General features: G+C 43.6%; 1 protein-coding gene and 1 pseudogene across 4 annotated transcripts in view; one reads left to right on the forward strand and one right to left on the reverse strand.

Moving 5' to 3' along the window:
* LOC132884729 (endonuclease V-like) overlaps positions 1-21,052 on the reverse strand; it is a 56,742-nt gene that overhangs the window by 11,926 nt on the left and 23,764 nt on the right. The gene's annotated exons all lie outside the window — the stretch shown is intronic.
* On the forward strand, positions 15,689-16,688 carry LOC132884209 (general transcription factor II-I repeat domain-containing protein 2-like; annotated as a pseudogene).

Genomic DNA, 21,052 nt, shown 5'->3' on the forward strand with positions numbered 1-21,052 from the left:
ATGCAGGTTCAGCTCGCTAACAAGACGAGGATATCATTCATATAAACAGCTGCCTTCATGGACCGGTTCTGTCCCGTATCAGCTTTGAAAGTACTTTACATTTGCATGTCCAAGGAATTTATAGGATTAAGGGTACCGATCCATCTAAAAAGCTTCACTTTAGTATAATTTGTCTCTAAAGCTGCTTTTACACGGGTGTTTACACCAGAACAAGTTGCCTCGGCACAACTGCTCGTGTAAACATGATTTCTTCCCAGATAATTTTACACGAGTGCTCGCAACTTGCTCTGGAACATCTTGTTCTAGGTGAAATTTGTTCCCGCTTGCCATCTAAACACAATCGGAGGCAAGTCGGAGGGCTTACACATGCGCGATAACGCTCATCTGGGTCATTTATCATCTGGAAAAGACCGCTTCACGGCAAATTCCTGTTAGAGGAGAGCAGAGAGTAAAGGCCTCTGCATGCTCTTGCGACAAGGCTTTCGCAGATAGCTTTTCGCAGACAGTTGTAATTTATCGTTGAGCGGGGAGTAATAGGCGTGCGCGATGTTATTCACTGCCACAACACAAGGGGGCGTGAAGTCGTGAAATCGCTAGGAGTAGTTGGTGGGTGTGGTTAGTGGAGTGTTTATCCTCCGGTTACTTATAATGACTAGAACTGGAGTCGTATAGATGTACGTACTTCCTCACTTCCTCGATCAACCGCTCTTCGTGCTGCTCCATCTGCGCTCGTGTTTTTAAAAATGGCGGTCGTGAAAACAAACCAAACCGGGAAAGTAGGGAAGCGGAAGTGCGTGTACAGCGGATGCAGAGTGGACCAATCAGAGCACTCTTGTCTGCGAGGCTTCTGCGGTGGTCACAATTTTTGGGAGGTGCGTGCAGAGCGTCTGCGAAGGTGGGGGGGCTATGCAGACACTGTCTGCGACGCTATCTGCGAGGACTGCGTTATCAGCATAAATTGGCCTTGAGCGTGTAACCGTGACGGAAAGTGGGCGCAACTTGTTCCTGGTGCCCGTGTAAAATTAGCATAAGAGGATTAAAGTTGGAAATTTGACCAAACCGTAGCATAAACACAAACTCTGTCACACCTCACACTGTTTTTCAATACTTCGAAAATTTGTTCACCTTGCACCTGCAAGATCGTGACTTCGAATCCTGACGATGCAACGGCCATCACGAGTGTGTCAGGAGGCGTAACTGGCCGTGTCATGATGTCAGGGTGGGAGGGGCATACTCTATCTCTCCCCTGTCAATCACGGCATCACGAGCCAACTGCAGGTGTTTGTGAGTTCATGTATGCAGAAGAGGGCAGACAGCATGTTCCTCTGAGTGTGTCACATGCAGAGGTATTTCAAGTATTTCTCATGCATTCATACCAAAAAATATGATTGCTTTTGAAACAAACTTTATAAAAATGTCTCGATTCTCATGACATGAAACAATGCTTCAGGACTCGTGATGTCACTCAGCACGCTGAGCATTTTTTAGGAAAATAGTCAACTTCAAGATGGAACCAGGACGTTAGACACTGTTTACTACTTAACACAGTGAGGGATATACAGTATATACACAAAACACTCAACAAAGCTCATCTCATCTCATTATCTGTAGCCGCTTTATCCTGTTCTACAGGGTCGCAGGCAAGCTGGAGCCTATCCCAGCTGACTACGGGCGAGAGGCGGGGTTCACCCTGGACAAGTCGCCAGGTCATCACAGGGCTGACACATAGACACAGACAACCATTCACACTCACATTCACACCTACGCTCAATTTAGAGTCACCAGTTAACCTAACCTGCATGTCTTTGGACTGTGGGGGAAACCGGAGCACCCGGAGGAAACCCACGCGGACACGGGGAGAACATGCAAACTCCGCACAGAAAGGCCCTCGCCGGCCACGGGGCTCGAACCCAGACCTTCTTGCTGTGAGGCGACAGCGCTAACCACTACATCACCATGCTGCCCCTCAACAAAGCTAATAAATAATAAAAAATAGGAAATTGTAATCGGTGGCAGAGTGCTGAGGGAGAAGAAGAATAAAGTGCTTCGTGTTTTAGTTTCATGACTGAAAATAGTGTCGGTGGTGATGGATTTATCTCAAGTGGTAAAGCACAGCATGAATGATTTAATGATGTTGGATTTGATAATCACGGTATATCGTTACACTGATTTATCACCACGCCACTGAAGTCAGAAGTTCAGCTTTTGATGTACAGCAGAGGAGCTGAAACGGAAAGATGAGTGTATCGATCAGAGCGGGAAAAGCAGAACAGAGGAGTGTGTTCTCCTGCAGCACAGATCATTATACAGCCTGCCATGGCATTATAGACTATCACCTTAACTCCTCACACACAACATTTCTTTTTATATGTTTTCCCTGAAATAACAAAGAACCCATGTGTTATATATATATATTTCACACGCACCCAGTAACAACACCCATAAAGATACACTGAGGCAGGGAAACACACCCACACACACAAATCACAAACTCACATAAAACTTACCCACACACACACTCTCTCTCTCTCTCTCTCTGCTGTAGTCAGCATTTTGCAGCTCTGGGCTACTTGAGATGCAGGTGGGTTTATTAACACACACACACACACACACACACACACACACACACACACACACACACACACACACAGTCTCCATGGCAATCTCATACTGGAAAAAAACTCCATAAACATTAGAACTCTATTTCTGTTTTGTTTTTTTTACTGCAGCCATGACCTGCTATTCAGTTCTTCAGTCTTAATAACACACACACACACACACACACACACACACACACACACACACACACACACACCTGAATCTGCATAGAGGTGAACATAAAACTAGATGGATGCAAAAATCTGCATCCACAGGGTTTATGGATTAATAACTGATCTTGCTGTCTCTCTCTCTCTCTCTCTCTCTCTCTCTCTCACACACACACACACACACACACACACAAATGAATGTCAACATCATACACACGGATATGACACCAAAAACTAAAAATGCTCTCATACATTTAAAAGTGCTCTCACATTCATGCATTTAACTCTTGCATTCACAAAGATGCTCTCTCTCTCTCTCTCATTCATGTATTTATTCTTGCATTTCGCACAAATGCACTCACATTCACGAAACTACGTCTTGCACTAAGACTCATTCTTTTGCTATAAAATGCTCACAGATTTACCTCATGTCTGCAAAATATAGCCGGCTAAATATTTACTAATTTACCTTCCAGATTCACACAGAACACTCAGGTTTAAGAATTTACTTTTTGCAGTGACATAACATGCTCTCACATTCCCAAATTTCTCTTTCACCGCTTACGAAAAGGTAAAACTGTGAAAGCGAGAGCAATAAACTCTGAATAAGGGCCTAAACCTCTCTCACACACACACACACACCTCAAAGCTCATACAGCTGGAGATTTTAATAAGAGCTCATTGCCTCCAGGCCCCCAGGCTTATCGGAGTATGATGGCTTCCTTCAGCGCTCACCGCTGCACACGGCACTAATTACCATTCATTAACACCGCTAGCAGCAAAACAGGAGCCATTACATCGAGCTTTCACACAGCATGACTGGTCTAATATGAGCCCTCTAATGATTTCACACTGATTTACTATGCACGCACTTACTATGCGAGGGCTGTGAACACACTGTCATTCTCAAGCTCGCTCTCTCTCTCTCTCAATTCATCTCTGAATCCTTCCCTGATTCATTTAATGAAATCAGGGGAATCAATTCAAAAGCACAAACAAATCCAAACACAATGGGTCTGACCTGTAGGGAATCAAAAAGTGATTCAATAAAAGGAGTCATATGAAAGAATCAAATACTGATTCAATTAAAGGAGTAGGTGAGTCTTAAAGAATCAAACAAATTGACTCTTTGATTCATCAAACAACTTTTGTTTAATTTTCTTAATAACCAACAATAATTATTGACCCACATTTGTAAAGCTTGGAGTAAAATATAATCTCCTATTAACTAAAATATTCCCTTTATTAAAAATAAAAAAAATAAATATGACTTTTCTTAAAGGTCGACTGCCTTTCGGATTTCTCAAGTGTAGGTCATAAAAAGAATTTTCCCGACACACAATTATTTTTGTTCAGTGGACCAAAAGCTACTGAATTCGAATGACAGACTTCCAATTTTATTAAGATTTTTGAAATAGAACAATTAATGAATTTAAAGCCACATGGTCCTAAATTCTCCGCTATTTTTTCCTGCTTCACCATGACCCAATACAAGATACTACATCATGCATCCCGTGGTGGGCTTTCCCCGTTCACGCAAGGCATTGTGGGATACAAATTTGAAACAGGAGAGAAAAATGGAGGACGTGAGTGTGCGAATGAAACGTGAAAGAGCGACTACAGTAACGGAAAGAAAGTAAGAAGAAAATATATTATGTTCTATACGAAGGAAAGGAAATGCAGGACCAAACTAATAAATACTGGCGCTCAGCGAGCACCTCGGTGTGATCAGCTGTTCGTTTAGCGACAGAATGATGGAACTGTCAGTGCACGCTCAAAGGGAAACCTGTAGATGGCAGTAATGCAACACTGTGGATGCCAGCTGCTGTAAAACCCAAAAGAAGAAGGTAAACCTGCGCATGCAAGTTATTATTACAGAAATAAACATCTCACAATGACCACATTTCAGAGGGAACTAAATTTCAACGATTTTATGAAATTGAAAGGCCGTCTAGCTTTATTAAACTTTTATGAACGTTTGTACTTCCTCCATTGGCTTCTCTTTATCTTTCAGCCGTCTGTAAAGAGAGAAAGAGAGCTGTGATTTCTTGTTAAATCTATTTGTACACAATCACCCAACAGCTCTTTCACACTTTAGATCCATTTTTGTGTTTGTTTTTTTCCCCTGCAGCATTAGAGCTGCATTACTTCCGCCTATGGTGAAGTCACATGCATTCCAGCTATTTTACATTTATTTCTAAACAGTGCAATTACAGCTTGGAAAAACTAACAGATTTCACAGCCTGATAATAAGCACCAATCAGTTTGTATTTCATTGATTCGAATCTTCAGAAATTTGTATCACAATTTATCATCACATGATATATTGTTACATGCTTAATTAATCAACTTATCCAATAAATCAACTAAATATTACAAATCGACAGCTGTTTCCTAAAATCACATGAAATCGTGAGGAGTTTATGTCTTTCTGCAACTGATAAAACTTTCGCTTTTAATGCAGTAAAAACAATAAACGTGACGCATGCTTTGGGTTCGGTGAGATTTTTCCAAGCGTTATGGAAGCATCAGTTTCCCCAGAAGAACTTCAGGACATGTTTTCAGCATAAATATAAATATTTCAAGTTGAGATGTGCGAGTGGTGCTGCAGTGTTGGCAAACAGTGTGTGGACACATCCAAACTCCAGCCTCAAAAATAAGCCAAGTGTGGGTGGATGAACGTGTCCTGGCTTTCAGTGAGACAGGAGAAAGACACACGTGAACAAAAAGCGTTCCATGTGTGTGTGTGTGTGTGTGTGTGTGTGTGTGTGTGTGTGTGTGTGAGAGAGAGAGAGAGAGCTCATAAAACTCACACTGGCGAGTCCACGTGCTTCACACACTTCAGTAACCGTGAAAGGAAAAACAAGATTAAAAAAAAAAAATTCAGTAAACACAACAAACTGAAAGTGTTTCATCATGAGGATCTTTATTTATGGTATTCGATCGTGATTATATTTAGCTTCAGTATTTAACCATGATAGTGTTTATTATTTGTATTTGACATTGATGACAGTTTTTATATTCATCTTTGCAATTTGATCACGACGATGTTTAGTTTTTCCTATTTGATCTTGTTCATGCTCAGTTTTATTATTTGACTGCAACAGTGTTTATTTACTTTACTTGCTTGTGGTGTGAAATTTTGGTCTTTAGTTGTTGTGATGATTTTTTTTTTTTTGTAAAAATGACCTTGCTCCTTGAATGAAGTAAGACATTACTGCACTATGCTGCTTAAATGTCAAGCACTGAAATATTTATTGATTTATTTTTTGGACTTTCACTCTCTAGAACAACAAGGTCACTTTGATCTCACTGCCACTTCCTGGTGTTAAACCTGACATGCTCACAGTGCATTATGGGGAAAAACAAAAAACCACATAGTTACCAACTCCCAGGAAGTGTTTTGGTGTTTCTTTCTTTGGTGTCTCACATTCAAGCAAAAGATTTCACTAGATAATTAAATTTGTCGAGTTTGGAACCGATCCTGTTTAACGCTGCCGTAAAGCGCATGTCTCCTCAGACCTAACTCACAACCTGACATGACAGATTTGCCTGCAGATTTAACCCAGATGGTTGAGAAATAAATAAATATCCTGGCAACACTTTCCAGTTCCTCCTGGGGGGGATCCCAAGGCGTTCCCAGGCCAGGTGAGATCTATAATCTCTCTCCAGCGTACTCTGGGTCTACCCCGAGGTCTCCTCCCAGTTGGACATGCCCAGAAAACCTCCAAAGGAAGGCACCCAGGTGGCATCCTAATCAGATGCCTGAACCACCTCAGCTGACACCTTTTGACATGAAGGAGCAGCGGCTCGACTCCGAGATCCCTCCGGATGTCTGAGCTCCCCACCCTAAGGGTGAGCCCAGCGACGTTATGGAGAAAGCTCGTTTCAGCCGCCTGTATCTGTGATCTCATGCTTTCAGTCACTATCCAAAGCTCATGACCGTAGGTGAGGGTTGGAACGTAGATTGACTGGTAAAATCAAAAGCTTTGCCTTCCGGCTCAGCTCCCTCACGATGGACTGGTACAACGCCCACATTACCCATCAGCAGTAATAAAGGAATAATAATTAAACAAACACATCATCTCATGCTCTTTGTTATGAAGGAGGAAAAGGAAGATGGAGTCATGAAGGAAATTATGCTTCTGGGTTTACAGTAAGGCCTATTCGAAAAATAATATATTTACATATTTTTAGAAAAGCATATGAACAATGAGATTTTAAAATGATCTGGTTTGTGTAACAGATGGTTTGACAATATGACGACAGATGATAATCTCACACCTGATAATCTGCGTCAAATCTTAAAGGCATAACGGCGGCAAAAGTGCGTGCGTGTCTTTGGTGAGAGATCAAAACTCTCAACAAAAAATAGCCAGATTTCCACTGCAGGTTTATGGAAAATAGACACCTTGGATACGCTTCAAGCTTGACCGCTCAGGCCAAGTGTATCTCATGTCTCCACTGCCAGGGTTGCAGCTATTAACACTCACTACTGATCCACTCCAACAATGAGTTCCTATTTGTTCCAAGGTACCTGGATGTAGGTGGGGTGTCAGGGAATGATCTAAGCCACTCAAGTTCTGTCTTGAACCTCGTCAGGGTCAGGATCGACTTGATGTTTACTGGCACCACACTGTCAAGAGCTGGTGTGACTAATGAGAAGGAGTTGAATAGCATCGTGTTGACAATGCTGGACCATGAGTTACCAAGAGGTCTGATCCATGTCGCTCCTCTTCTAGCAGATTCTCACTGAACTCAATATCGATACAATTGGGTATAAGGTTGTTCTGGATCTTCCAGATCAAGATAATGGCGTATCGTTCACGGCACCTTTGTAAGTAATGGAGGTTGAGAGCCTTAAGTCTGTTCCAGCAATTTATAGTTCGAAGACCATTGAGTTTTGTTGTGAAAATCAACAAAAATTTGTATACTCTCAATCTTGATATCACATTGACGATGTGGCGATCAGACTGGACAGCAATACATGTGACTTGTCTAAGAGCATCATTGTGTCCTTGTCCCGACATGAGAAGGTTCTCAAGACCCAACTGGCTTATTTGCTGGCTTCAGCTACCTTAATATTAATATGGGCTCTCCATAGTCCTGCGTATGACATTAAACTGCAACCGGTGGTGAGTCTCAGGTCCAGGAGGATTTGCGTATTGGGGAAAGTGGAGTTACCCCTTAATCGCCATTGCTCCCAGGTCTGCTCTGACCCGGAGTGGTAGCACCTGCCTGGGTTCCAGCTATGGGTTAAATACTACATCAATAAGGCGCTGGCAGCAGGGCACTTTTCGGTGCAATGTAGCAGGCGAACCCAACAGGGTCAATGGCACACCACCAGATGGCCTGCAGAAGAGCCACTCAAATGACCAACGGATGGCATCACTCGGCAAGTCAGTTGTCACTGTGGGGCAACTTCCATACCCGTCAGATCTTTGGCACTTTTGTGCACCACTTGGCATCAGGTCTGGAGGTCCAGAGAGACAACATGATGAGGGCACGACATTGTTTGTCTTACCTTACTGTGCAAGGTGCTTCAGTAGGAAAGGAGAATAAGTCTGGTGTGCTCTAGTGTGGGCCTTGTGGCCCATCTGCGTTTCTGTGCATCCTAATGAAGCAGTCATCATCACTAGCGATGGACAACCGCCGATAACGATGGGCTCTCCAGCTGAAACTTTGATTAACGTAGACTCCAAGATCTTTAACACACTCCTCACCTGACAGTACCTCTCTCTCCAGATGGTAAAGTGTAAGGGAGTTTAAGATCTTCATTCTTGCCATGTTGGAGTAGTTGGAACTTGGATGGATTTAGCCCCAAGTTATTGAGGGACCACTTCACAACAGCTTCAATATCTTCCTGGAGAACAATGCGGTCAAGAAAGCTTCCAATGAGCTTGTGGAGTATGGAATCATCAGCGAAGACTTTGATGATACTGTGTTTGCCCACGTTGAAAATGCCATTGATGTACAATATAAACAGAAATGGACCTAACACAGTCCCTTGGGGCACACCACTTATGACCTCAATACTTGGTGATCTTACATCAATAACAACATGCTGCTCATGCCCTAAAAAAGATATCCAGTTATAAGCTTTGCCACAAATACCATAGTGATGGAGCTTTTTCAGCAGGATTCTGTGATTGACCTTATCAAAGAAGCAATATTATAAATATTTAGACAAAAACACAACTGCGAATGTTCTGTTTCTCCGTTAAGTGATGTTACGTGATTAAAGCTGGGTTTTCTTCTCTCGTAAAAGCTCTTACAGTTCGCTCTCTTTTCAGAAAACGTAGCATTTCCATTTGCTCTTCATATCATGTGATTTACACACGAAATTTGCATTTCCATTTTGCAAAATACTGCTTTATCAAATCATCTGAAAAACCATCTCATGCGAGCATAAAAATGTTTTCGATATTTGACTTTTTAAAAAATTTCAGTATTTCAAACTGTACATGAAGCAGGTTAACAGAAACACGCCGAGTTCTGTGTTTAATTGCATTACATTCCTGGCTTCAGATTGCAATGAAGACGCCCTTTGAATGACAAAGTCAAGGTAACTTTTCACACGTGTCATAATACTGAAGATGTTTCACCAGCCATCTGAGGTTCTTCCTTGAGTCTCCTGAAAGCTTGACACCTATAAAATCGTCAGACTCCGAATTCCGAATTCCCTTTACTGTCTATCTGCGCATCTCAGAATGACACAGGACAATGGGCGAACTAGATTTTTTTTTTCCCCCCAGCCACGGTACGCCGGAAATCCGGCGCGGCGCCGGAACGCTATCACCCCTGCCAAAGTCAGATGACCCATCCCATCAGCGGATAAGCAAAGGCTTAAACCTCAGACTTCCAGAGGATTCGTTATGATATTTAACGATACCACTGACTCTGATATGAATTTGATTCCAACGGAAATGATTCAATATTTGACGACATCACTTTCAGTCATTACATTTTAAAATCAGTGCCTCAACACATTCCCCTCCCCCCTTTATTCAGAGATGATTTAGTCCAGTTGGACAGGTCAGCACTCATAACAGTCCATCAATCATCAGCATCATCACAGACTTGCTGCAGATTTTAACCCACAAATCTACAGTGTATAAATGAATGATGCAGTGTGTGTGTGTGTGTGTGTGTGTGTGTGTGTACTGTAATTGTCAAACTATGAATCATTTATGATGCACCACAAAAACACTAGCATGTGAAACCAACACATACCAGAGTGTGCCAGGGGTTTATGCCAAGGGGGGGGGGGGGGGGGGGGTGTATAAGCAACCCCCCCCCCCCCCCACACACACACACACTTTTTATCTGCAAAATGTCTCACTGGAAATTGACATACTTCAATTTTAGCTTTCTCATCGAGACAGCAGCTGTGTACAGAATGGTAAACAGCTAATCCTGATCACCTGAGTGTGTGTGTGTGTGTACACTTTCTGTTTTGTATCTTGAGAAATATTCTTTATTCCAAAGCTATTCATCTTTCTCTATTTTAATGTATGCACGTCCAGAAGCTGTAATTAAGTCTTTTGATTTAAATAATCAGACTTTTGTGCATGTGCTCTCTAACCTGTGTAAATAAACGCCTGTACAGGGTAAGTGATGTTCCGGATGCTGGACTGTGACAGGGCACAGCAGATGATGATCAAATAGCAGCTGCAGGGAAATCAATTCCCTTTCTGTTTAACGTGCACGCACGCTCTCTCTCTCTCTCTCTCATGGCCACTGGTCGTATATTTGGCAGCCACTTCAAACAGAAATTGAACACGGCATCTCCTCATTCCAGCCCTGTCACTGTCCTCAATCATTTTATCATATTCATCACACTGATTTCTCTCTCTCTCTCTCTCTCTCTCACATACACACACTACTCTACTGAGAGACAGACAGATCTATCAATAAAGATAAATTTATTCAAGATTTCATTTTTATTTTGACAGACTTACATGCAGACAGACAGACAGGGGAACAGACAGAGGAGCAGACAGACAGACAGACAAGGAACAGACAGATAGATAGAATGTGACAACAGAGGGCCGGTGGTTCTTGCACACAAGCAAGCAAACTATGCTGCCACGGTGGTGCTGAACGGACAGCACCCCAGCCACACTTCAGCAATGGTGCTGAAAGGACAGCTCCACTGTGTGTAAACACCAGCGAGCACATGGCAGAAGAGCAGAGCAAACTAACTTTGCATGGCTGGAGCTCGATAACAGGTGCTCCCATTTGCCTGTGAGCTGATACTCCTCTCCAGCTGGGTCAGAATCCCAAAGGACCTGCTCACCAACCAAGGCACTCCTTTCATGTCCATGTTGATGGTGGACCTACGTCAGCTGGTACAGGTGAAACATCTCTGGACCTCCTTTTACCACCCACAAATGGATGGAATCATCAAGAGGTTTAACCAGGCCCTCAAGAGGATGCTCTGGTGAGTCGCAGACAAGGAGGGCCGAAACGGAGACCTGCTGCTGCTGTATGTGCTCTTCATCATTCAGGGGACTTTCTCAAGCCTCCATAGAATTCACTCCCTTCAAGCTCCTGTTTGGGCAGAGACCTAAGGGAATCCTCATCATAGCCAAGGAAGCTTGGGAGGAACAACCATCCCTCTTCTGGTCAGGTATCAAGTTTGCACAAGACATGCAACAGCAGATATGGTGGGTGGTCCCCATTGTGAATGAGCACATGCAGGCAGCCCAGTGAGAACAGTGGTGATCCTACAACCACCCTGCCTGGCCATGGGAGTTCCAGCCAGTTGACAGTGTGCTCCTGCTGCTCCCCAACACCAGTTACACATTCCTCACCTGCTGGCAAGGACCCTACACCATCAACAAGCGAATAGGCCCAATAAACTACCACCTGCAATAGCCAGGCAAGATATACCCAACCCAGTTATACCATGCCAACCTGTTAAAAACACTGGACTGAACCTGTGCCAGCCCTTTCAGCCTTCTCTGTCCCCTTAGCACACACATGGGCATCATACGACCCGCGGGCCGGATCCGGCCCCATAGTGCTTCAATTCGGCCCCCGCGATGCCCTCAGAATTTGGAGGGAAAAAACAACAACAAAAACGCCCTCTTTATCCAAACCGATCTTGCTATTAAAACCAATCCAACAGATGTCGCTGTGTGAAATTACAGTTTGGTTCATTCTCTTCTTCACTCCTCAAAGTAACAAACTCTAAATGGCCAGGCAGCTGCTAAACAATTTGTCAAGATGAGTAGAGCAAAAAAGAGAAAAGTTGACGCTGAACGTCGAGTATTTAACAAAGAATGGACACCAAAATATTTCGTTACAAACGTCGGCTCAAAGGTGATCTGTTTGATATGTCAGGAAAGTGTCTCGGTCTTCAAAGAATATAATATAGGCCGGCACTTCAATACAAGACATGCTAATTATGCCATAAATTTGTCTGCATGGGAGAGGGAAGAAAAAGCCATGAAATTGTCCTCCAACTTAACAGCCAGGCAGAATATTTTTACAAAGCAGTCTACTATACAGGAGTCATCAACAAAAGTGAGCTACAACCCCGATTCCAAAGAAGTTGGGACAAAGTACAAATTGTAAATAAAAACGGAATGCAAATGATGTGGAAGTTTCAAAATTCCATATTTTATTCAGAATAGAACATAGATGACATATCAAATGTTTAAACTGAGAAAATGTATCATTTAAAGAGAAAAATTAGGTGATTTTAAATTTCATGATAACAACACATCTCAAAAAAGTTGGGACAAGGCCATGTTTCCCACTGTGAGACATCCCCTTTTCTCTTTACAACAGTCTGTAAACGTCTGGGGACTGAGGAGACAAGTTGCTCAAGTTTAGGGAGAGGAATGTTAACCCATTCTTGTCTAATGTAGGATTCTAGTTGCTCAACTGTCAGGTCTTTTTTGTTGTATCTTCCGTTTTATGATGCGCCAAATGTTTTCTATGGGTGAAAGATCTGGACTGCAGGCTGGCCAGTTCAGTACCCGGACCCTTCTTCTACGCAGCCATGATGCTGTAATTGATGCAGTATGTGGTTTGGCATTGTCATGTTGGAAAATGCAAGGTCTTCCCTGAAAGAGACGTCGTCTGGATGGGAGCATATGTTGCTCTAGAACCTGGATATACCTTTCAGCATTGATGGTGTCTTTCCAGATGTGTAAACTGCCCATGCCACACGCACTAATGCAACCCCATACCATCAGAGATGCAGGCTTCTGAACTGAGCGCTGATAACAACTTGGGTCGTCCTTCTCCTCTTTAGTCCGAATGACACGGCGTCCCTGATTTCCATAAAGAACTTCACATTTTGATTCGTCTGACCACAGAACAGTTTTCCACTTTGCCACAGTCCATTTTAAATGAGCCTTGGCCCAGAGAAGACGTCTGCGCTTCTGGATCATGCTTAGATACGGCTTCTTCTTTGAACTATAGAGTTTTAGCTGGCAACGGCGGATGGCACGGTGAATTGTGTTCACAGATAATGTTCTCTGGAAATATTCCTGAGCCCATTTTGTGATTTCCAATACAGAAGCATGCCTGTATGTGATGCAGTGCCATCTAAGGGCCCGAAGATCACGGGCACCCAGTATGGTTTTCCGGCCTTGACCCTTACGCACAGAGATTCTTCCAGATTCTCTGAATCTTTTGATGATATTATGCACTGTAGATGATGATATATTCAAACTCTTTGCAATTTTACACTGTCGAACTCCTTTCTGATATTGCTCCACTATTTGTCGGCGCAGAATTAGGGGGATTGGTGATCCTCTTCCCATCTTTACTTCTGAGAGCCGCTGCCACTCCAAGATGCTCTTTTTATACCCAGTCATGTTAATGACCTATTGCCAATTGACCTAATGAGTTGCAATTTGGTCCTCCAGCTGTTCCTTTTTTGTACCTTTAACTTTTCCAGCCTCTTATTGCCCCTGTCCCAACTTTTTTGAGATGTGTTGCTGTCATGAAATTTCAAATGAGCCAATATTTGGCATGAAATTTCAAAATGTCTCACTTTCGACATTTGATATGTTGTCTATGTTCTATTGTGAATACAATATCAGTTTTTGAGATTTGTAAATTATTGCATTCCGTTTTTATTTACAATTTGTACTTTCAAATCAAATCAAGTTTATTTGTATAGCGCTTTTAACAATAAACATTGTCGCAAAGCAGCTTTACAGAATTTGAATGACTTAAAACATGAGTTAATTTTATCCCTAATCTATCCCCAATGAGCAAGCCTGTGGCTTGTCCCAACTTTTTTGGAATCGGGGTTGTATATGCCAGTGGTTTTCAAAGTGGGCGCCGCAGGCCCCTGGGGGGGCGCCAGGAGGCGCTAGAGGGGCCTCAGAAAGTTGGAGGGACGATAACAAAAAATTGTGAAAAAAAATATTTTTAAAATAATTATTAAATATATTGTAATTAGTTTTTTAATTATTATAAAATATAATTATTAATAATAAATCATATTGAAACGTTGTTTGCCATGCTCATCTCTCCGATTGCCTGTGACGTTGCGGTTTGCGCCATTTATCAAGCTGCTTTGCTCCTCAAGCTAGCGTATTGCTAGCGCAAAATGGACAGGTTTTTGAAGAAGAGACCGAAGGAACAAACCAACAGCCCTGCTGTGGAGGACACTGCTGCGAATAAAACTAAGAAGTCCTGGCCAACTAAAATCCGAAAATATGAGGCAGCATACATTTAGTATGGCTTTACAGCCATACAGAAAAATGGCCATGATTGCCTGAAATGCGTCCTCTGTCTGGAGACCCTGTCAAACGAGTGCTTAAAACCTTCGAAACTTCAGCGTCACTTGGTACAAAAACATCCGATAGATGCTGAAAAAACCGTAGATTTCTTCAGACGCAAAGAAGAACATTTGGTCAGGCAATCTGCTGCATTCACCCAGCAAGCTACTGTCCCCGAGCGGGCCCTGAAGGCATCATTTTTAGCCTCGTACCACATTGCTCGTGCTAAAAAACCTCACTCAATTGGAGAAGATTTGATTTTACCAGCCACCAAAGACGTCCGAGAATTGCTTGGTGAGGATGCTGCCAAAAAAAAAAAATCGCTGCTGTCCCACTCTCTGATAACACCGTGAGCCGACGGATTGGTGACGTGGCTCAAGACGTATCTGCTCAGCTGTTGGAGCAGGTGAGAGCCAGCGAATACTTCGCACTTCAGCTGGATGAGAGCACAGATTTATCCAATGAGGCCCAACTGCTTGTGTACATCAGATTTATTTCACAGGAAAGATTTGTGGAGGAAATACTATTTTGTAAAGCACTTGAAAGAAGAACTACTGGGAAAGACATTTTTCAAGTTTTGGACGATTACATCGAGTCTAACGGATTGGACTGGACCCGTTGTGTGGGGGTGTGTTCGGACGGAGCCGCGGCAATGACTGGGAAGATCAGTGGAGTGACCGCGCTCATTAAGCAGAAGGCCCCGCATGTAGCGGCCACACACTGCACGCTCCATTGTGAGGCACTGGTCGCAAAAAGGATGGATAACGAGTTGAATCAGGTACTACAGGAGGTTATACAAGTAGTGAATTTTATTAAAGCCCATCCCATGAAACACAGACTGTTTACTCTGCTTTGTAATGAGATGGGCGCTCGCTACCTGAAGAACAACTGCAAAACACACACACAATTAAGAGTGGTTTGATTTCTTTTGTGCTGCTCTTATCAACAGTTTGTTGACAAGTTTTTATTGTTCAGTGTGAAAATATTTGTGTTGAAAACATGTTAGTTAATAATATTCTTATGCTAAACAAATGTAACAATTATTGACTATTGAGTAAAAGTAAGAGAAAACATTCTAAAAGTTGTTTCTTTACATATTTTGTAGCATTGCCTGTGGGTTTGCAAAGGGGGTCCCCCGCCAGAAGCTAATGCTGTTTGGGGGGCCTTGGCATGGAAAAGTTTGGGAACCCCTGGTATATGCTGTCACACAAAATCGCCAAACACAGCAAACCATTTTCAGATGCTGAATTTATAAAAGACTGTATGGTTGAGGCAGCTAGCGTACTGTGCCCTGCCAGCAAAAGTCACTTCGAAAATGTGAGCCTGTCTCGCCGTACAGTTACATGTCACATTGAAGTAATTGATGATGAACTGGAACCTGCATTCTTAAAAAGGGCCTCCGATTTCACTTACTTTTCGATAGCGCTGGATGAAAGCACTGACATCAAAGACACTGCCCAGCTGCTTATATTCATCCGAGGAATTACTGACACATTTGAAATAGCGGAGGAGTTTCTTGCGATGGAATCAATGAAAGGCACGACAAGAGGTTCAGACCTCTACGACACGGTGTCAGGATGTACGCAGAGATTAAACCAGCCGTGGACAAAGTTACTGAACATGACTACTGATGACTCACCAAACCTCACTGGCAAGAATTCTGGGCTATTGCGTAGGATACAGGACAAGGTGAGAGAGGATGACCCCAACTCAACTCTGATTTTCTTGCACTGCATCATTCATCAGGAGGTCTTGTCTAAATCGGTGTTAAAAGCTTGACCACGTCACCAAAACTGTGACTAAACTTGTCAATTTCATCAGGGCCCGGGCGCTTAACCACCGCCAGTTTATTCAGTTGTTGGAGGAGTGTGAGACAGAACACACCGATGTGCCATACCACTCGAACGTTCGCTGGCTGAGCCTGAGCAAAGTGCTGCGCCGTGTGTGGGACCCGAGAGGTGAGATAGGGTTGTTTCTCGAGAATGTCGGGAAGGCTAGTGACTTTCTAGAACTTAAAGATCCTGATTGGATGCTTGACTTTGCCTTCGCTGTGGATTTAATGGGCCATTTGAATGACCTCAATCTGAAGCTGCAGGGGAAGGATGTATTCGTGCACGAACTGTATTCCTATGTGCGAGCATTCAGAGCAAAATTGACCCCGTTTTCCTGACAAACGTCAAACAAGAGCTTTACACATTTCCCAACTCTCGCCACAATGAAGGATGTGCCATCTCGACTCACTGTCAAATACACCAGGGGTTCCCAAACTTTTCCATGCCAAGGCCCCCCAAACAGCATTAGCTTCTGGCCGGGGACCCCCTTTGCAAACCCACAGGCAATGCTACAAAATATGTAAAGAAACAACTTTTAGAATGTTTTCTCTTACTTTTACTCAATAGTCAATAATTGTTATATTTGTTTAGCATAAGAATATTATTAACTAACATGTTTTCAACACAAATATTTTCACACTGAACAATAAACTTTTCAACAAACTGTTGATAAGAACAGCACAAAAGAAATCAAATCACTCTTAATTGTGTGCGTGTGTCTGGGAGTGACGGGCTTGGTGGCTCCTACATAGTTTTGTCAACCCTGGGCTTAATCTCTGTCAGTGTCATACGCATGTCATTGTCCACATGTAGACGTGCTCTATGTTTGGTTTTGAGTACCTCATCTCATTATCTCTAGCCGCTTTATCCTGTTCTACAGGGTCGCAAGCGAGCTGGAGCCTATCCCAGCTGACTACGGGTGAAAGGCGGGGTACACCCTGGACAAGTCGCCAGGTCATCACAGGGCTGACACATAGACACAGACAACCATTCACACTCACACCTACGGTCAATTTAGAGTCACCAGTTAACCTAACCTGCATATCTTTGGACTGTGGGGGAAACCGGAGCACCCAGAGGAAACCCACGCGGACACGGGGAGAACATGCAAACTCCGCACAGAAAGGCCCTCGCCGGCCCCGGGGCTCGAACCCGGACCTTCTTGCTGTGAGGCGACAGCGCTAACCACTACACCACCGTGCCGCCCGTTTTGAGTACCTTTAAAGTTGAAAAGCCAGACTCACACAAGTAGGTTGTTGCAAAAGGGAGAAGGCATTTCAATGCCCTGTCAGCCAAGCTGGGATCGTCCTTTCTTACATGTAGCCAGTAGTTAGACAGGGGAAGAGCCTCAAAGTCCATTTTTAAATCCCGAGTTTGTCATCTCAAATCAGCTCCTCCTGTGACTTTCAGTCCAGACTAGAACCGACACCGGGGGGCAAAGGGGTTCCTAACTAGTCTGGCTAACGCAACTTCAAAGCTCTGTGAGCATTTGGTCTGGCAAAGATATTAAGCCGAACCGTTTCCCAAAGTGCCTGGTTGACCCGCCTCCCTGAAATGCCTCAGTTTGCTACTGGTCGAAGCCAGAAAAGGCTGTGACGAAGCTTAAACCAATCACATCACTCTTTCCTCTGACGTATGTGACGCGACGGGGCTAACTGGTAGATTAAACTCTTACCGAAGCCGGTCGGGAGCAAGGCGAAAACGTCCTTCCTTTCAATAAATACCTCCAGGGCTGCTCTTTGCTCCGTTTTCAATGAGAACTTGCTCCATGTTCGTAATGTTTCTAGTGAATGAAGCGCTTCCGGCATAGATTCTGTAAACAATCTATGGCTTCCGGTCGCAGTTCTACTACGTCACTGCCTTGAACACGCCTCTACCCAGGGCCGTTGGAGATGCTCAAAGTTGATTGGCTCCTGATTTTTCGGGAGCTTGGAAGAGCTGTAGATAGCTTGCCTGGCCAGACTAAGCTCACAACAGGCCCTTGCGTTGCGTCACGCTTAGGATGGGCGGGCCCAGGCTAGTTCCTAACCCAGTTTAAATGTGTGTTTTCGAGGTCAGGGAAATAGTCTTTGAAATATCCTTGGAGGTGCTCCAGGTGGGACTGGATCAATGGAGAGACGGAGCCCAAATCATCACATGACAGCAGCTCCTGATGAAGTAGTGGGAACATTTCTGTAACTCCCTCCTGGAGCTTGTTTGACCACAGCACGATCTTTTTGGAAAAAGCACGCACTTTGTCTTGCACCTGGAGTATGTACGTGTCACATCCTTGCATGCTTTGCTTCAGTACATTTAGATACTGGAAAACGTCTGACATGTATGCAAGTTTGCGGATCCAGGTTGCATCGGTGAACCGATCTGCCAGCTGATGCTTTTCAGATGAGAGGAGCTCTGCAACCTCCCTCCGCAGCTCAGACACGGTTCAAAACTGCGCCCCGTGACAGCCAGCGCACGTTCGAGTGAAGCAGCAGCCCCTCAAAACGAGCGCCCATCTCATTACAAAGCAGAGTAAACAGTCTGTGTTTCATGGGACGGGCTTTAATCAAATTCACTACTTGTATAACCTCCTGTAGTACCTGATTCAACTCGTTATCCATCCTTTTTGCGACCAGTGCCTCGCGATGGAGCGTGCAGTGTGTGGCCGCTACATGCGGGGCCTTCTGCGTAATGAGCGCGGTCACTCCACTGATCTTCCCGGTCATTGCCGCGGCTCCGTCCAAACACACCCCCACACAACGGGTCCAGTCCAATCCGTTAGACTCGATGTAATCGTCCAAAACTTGAAAAATGTCTTTCCCAGTAGTTCTTCTTTCAAGTGCTTTACAAAATAGTATTTCCTCCACAAATCTTTCCTGTGAAATAAATCTGATGTACACAAGCAGTTGGGCCTCATTGGATACATCTGTGCTCTCATCCAGCTGAAGTGCGAAGTATTCGCTGGCTCTCACCTGCTCCAACAGCTGAGCAGATACGTCTTGAGCCACGTCACCGATCCGTCGGCTCACGGTGTTATCAGAGAGTGGGACAGCAGCGATTTTTTTGGCAGCATCCTCACCAAGCAATTCTCGGACAATGTCTTTGGTGGCTGGTAAAATCAAATCTTCTCCAATTGAGTGAGGTTTTTTAGCACGAGCAATGTGGTACGAGGCTAAAAATGAGGCCTTTAGGGCCGCTCGGGGACAGTACGGTAGCTTGCTGGGTGAATGCAGCAGATTGCCTGACCAAATGTTCTTCTTTGCGTCTGAAGAAATCTACGGTTTTTTCAGCATCTGTCGGATGTTTTTGTACCAAGTGACGCTGAAGTTTTGAAGGTTTTAAGCACTCGTTTGACAGGGTCTCCAGACAGAGGACGCATTTCGGGCAATCATGGCCATTTTTCTGTAAGGCTGTAAAGCCATACTTAAATGTATGCTGCCTCATATTTTCGAATTTTAGTTGGCCAGGACTTCTTAGTTTTTTTCGCAGCAGTGTCCTCCACAGCAGGGCTGTTGGTTTGTTCCTTCGGTCTCTTCTTCAAAAACCTGTCCATTTTGCGCTAACAATACGCTAGCTTGAGGAGCAAAGCAGCTTGATAAATGACGCAAACCGCAACGTCACAGGCAGTCGGAGAGATGAGCATGGCAAACAACGTTTCGATATGATTTATTATTAATAATTATTTTATAATAATGATTAAAAAACTACAGTGGTGCTTGAAAGTTTGTGAACCCTTTAGAATTTTCTATATTTCTGCATAAATATGACCTAAAACATGATCAGATTTTCACACAAGTCCTAAAAGTAGATAAAGAGAACCCAGTTAAACAAATGAGACAAAAATATTATACTTGGTCATTTATTTATTGAGGAAAATTATCTAATATTACATATCTGTGAGAGGCAAAAGTATGTGAACCTCTAGGATTAGCAGTTAATTTGAAGGTGAAATTAGAGTCAGGTGTTTTCAATCAATGGGATGACAATCAGGTGTGAGTGGGCACCCTGTTTTATTTAAAGAACAGGGATCTATCAAAGTCTGATCTTCACAACACATGTTTGTGGAAGTGTATCATGGCACGAACAAAGGAGATTTCTGAGGACCTTAGAGAAAGCATTGTTGATGCTCATCAGGCTGGAAAAGGTTACAAAACCATCTCTAAAGAGTTTGGACTCCACCAATCCACAGTCAGACAGATTGTGTACAAATGGAGGAAATTCAAGACCATTGTTACCCTCCCCAGGAGTGGTCGACCAACAAAGATCACTCCAAGAGCAAGGCGTGTAATAGTCGGCGAGGTCACAAAGGACCCCAGGGTAACTTCTAAGCAACCAAAGGCCTCTCTTACATTGGTTAATGCTAATGTTCATGAGTCCACCATCAGGAGAACACTGAACAACAATGGTGTGCATGGCAGGGTTGCAAGGAGAAAGCCACTGCTCTCCAAAAAGAACATTGATGCTCATCTGCAGTTTGCTAAAGATCATGTGGACAAGCCAGAAGGCTATTGGAAAAATGTTTTGTGGACGGATGAGACCAAAATAGAACTTTTTGGTTTAAATGAGAAGTGTCATGTTTGGAGAAAGGAAAACACTGCATTCCAGCATAAGAACCTTATCCCATCTGTGAAACATGGTGGTGGTAGTATCATGGTTTGGGCCTGTTTTGCTGCATCTGGGTCAGGATGGCTTGCTATCATTGATGGAACAATGACTTCTGAATTAT

Source organism: Neoarius graeffei, chromosome 4 (genome assembly GCF_027579695.1).
Source record: "Neoarius graeffei isolate fNeoGra1 chromosome 4, fNeoGra1.pri, whole genome shotgun sequence".
NCBI classification, from domain to species: domain Eukaryota; kingdom Metazoa; phylum Chordata; class Actinopteri; order Siluriformes; family Ariidae; genus Neoarius; species Neoarius graeffei.